Source organism: Portunus trituberculatus, chromosome 37 (genome assembly GCF_017591435.1).
Source record: "Portunus trituberculatus isolate SZX2019 chromosome 37, ASM1759143v1, whole genome shotgun sequence".
In the NCBI taxonomy this organism is placed as follows: Eukaryota; Metazoa; Arthropoda; class Malacostraca; order Decapoda; family Portunidae; genus Portunus; species Portunus trituberculatus.
Window position 1 is genome coordinate 15,814,040 of NC_059291.1, and position 2,500 is coordinate 15,816,539.

A 2,500-nucleotide genomic window follows, 5' to 3' on the forward strand; every position below is an offset into this window, starting at 1 on the left:
TTTTATCGTAGCACTTCATGTTCTTTCTTTCTCACTTGGCCTCTCTCTTTCTCTTTTATTATCTCCATTTGCTTCTTCCATTCTACCTTTTATACATTCCTACAACCTAGATGCTAGGCACAAGTGATTTCAAATGAAAAAGGGATGAAAACAACGAGAGAGAGAGAGAGAGAGAGAGAGAGAGAGAGAGAGAGAGAGAGAGAGAGAGAGAGAGATGTCTTCGGTATTATAAAGTAAAATAATATTTGTGTTTATCATTTTCCTACAAAAGGAAACGACTCACATGCTATTTAATGACGCAGTGACATTCTTCATTTTCCTCCTCCTCCTCCTCCTCCTCCTCCTCCTCTCTCCTCCTCCTCCTCCTCCTCCTCCTCCTCCTCCTCCTCCTCCTCCTCCTCCTCCTTTGCCTACTCTTTCTATTACTTTTGCTCTTCCTCTTTCTGTTCGTCTTCCTCTTCCTCTTCTTCTTCCTCCTCCCCCTCCTCCTCCTCTTCTTCCTCTTCCTCTTCCTCTTCCTCTTCCTCTTCTTCCTCCTCCTTCTCCTCCTCCTCCTCCTCCTCCTCCTCCTCCTCCTCCTCCTCTACTATTTCTCTCATTGTGTGTTAATTTAGTCCTCAAGAGTCAGCCTCGACAGTATCAACAGGTCTTGTCTTGTCGGTCCTTTGTGTTCTTTTGTGTCCTGCTTTTTCTGTGTTTTTCTTTCGCTCTTACCCTCATTTTTATACTCCAGGCTTGTCGTATTTCTCCCCCTCAACTTCCCTTCCTTCAGGCGTGGTCTATCCTTTTAGCAGCGTAACAGATCCTCTTGCTATGATGACGAAATATTGTTCATTATACTGTTTATGTTCTAAATTTCTATTTTTGTTGATTTTTTTGCTTTTAGAGATTAGCGGATGGGTGGGGAGGTATCTGTGATATACTAATATTTGCTTCATGGATTAGTCATTGAAGAGTGTATTGTTGCTAGTCAGTCTTTTTAGGACATGAGTTTTTTTTTTTCTCATTTAGAATAATGGTTAGAAGTAATCTTTATATATGTCATTTCCTGTTACCTTCCTCTTTTTCCTCTGCCACATTCTATCAAACACTTATTCTTTCTTGGAACACAGCCATTCTCATCTCGCTCCCACGCCCGCGGTAACTTATTCCACACACTATGTATTTCTTATTTACTTCTTTTTACTTTGTTCTCAAGCCCGAATAACTTTTCAGTATTTTATGTAATATCGTCTTGGTAGTCTCATGTTCAGTACAAAAGTGTGCTCCACCTGTATTCAGCCATGTGACACCAGCATTCCTTTCATTTATATAGCTGCTTGTGAGGTTGCTTCCTTTCGCTGCCACCAGTATGCAAGCCAGACAGTGTAAGATGTCACACTACCACGACCACCCGTCCTCCTCCTCCTCCTCTTCCTGATCCTATTTCTACTCCCACTCCTATTCCTACTCCTACTCCGACTCCGATTCTTACTCCCACTCACACTTCTACTTTTACTCCAACTCCTATTCCTACTCTCGCTTCTATTCCTACTCCGACTCCGACTCCTACTCCCACTCATACTCCTACTTCCGCTGGTAATTCCCACTCCTACTCCCGCTCCTAATCCTATTCTCCTACTCCAACTCCTACTCTACTTCCTACTCCAATTTCTATTCCAACTTCAAGTCCCACTCCGACTCCCTGTCCCACTCCTATTCCAGTTCCCACTCATATTCCCGCTCCTACTCCCACTCCTACTCCTACTCACACTGCTACTTCTACTTCTAATAATTTCTTGTCAGTTATAATGGTACTCGTATATCAAGTTACATTAGTACACTAAAGGAACGTAACGTGTGGATATAATGTTTATTTATGCCTTTGTCTGTTGCTTTTTTATAAATCTTTGTCATTTTAATGTTATTTTTCCTTCCTCATCGATTTATAGAACTATTAACATTGAACTCTTTCTACCATATGTTTATGATATTCTAAACATGCCGCTACGATCACAGTCAGCAGTTACTAATCTTTCATTTCCATTCTTTTGGTTCAGGTACTAAAAGCTATTTTGCTTGGGCCTGACCGGGATTTGAACCCGGGACCTCTCGCACCCTAAGCGAGAATCATACCCCTAGACCATCAGGCCATGAATTTGGGTTAATGGCAATATTTTTAAAGATGTCACTCTTTCATTATAAGTATTTTCAAAGTATTTCTTGAATTCTCACACGTGTTTATTCCTTTTGACGGTCCATCATCCCTGATGACCTGGAGTCACAACAGTTCCTTTGAAAATCCTACTTATTTTCACACAAAAAAGAAAAGCAAACAGACACGGTAGGATTTATGGAGTTCGAAGTAAAAAAAAATATCCAGAAAAAAACGAATTCTAAAAATACTGCAATACTAGTTATATATATATATATATATATATATATATATATATATATATATATATATATATATATATATATATATATATATATATATATATATATATATATATATATTACA

General features: G+C 39.2%; 1 protein-coding gene and 1 non-coding gene across 3 annotated transcripts in view; one reads left to right on the forward strand and one right to left on the reverse strand.

Annotated features, from left to right (window-relative positions):
• LOC123513837 (hemicentin-1-like) overlaps positions 1–2,500 on the forward strand; it is a 429,869-nt gene that overhangs the window by 252,030 nt on the left and 175,339 nt on the right. The window lies entirely within an intron of this gene.
• On the reverse strand, positions 2,061–2,132 carry Trnap-agg. The gene has a single exon. It is a non-coding gene; the product is annotated as a tRNA-Pro (tRNA).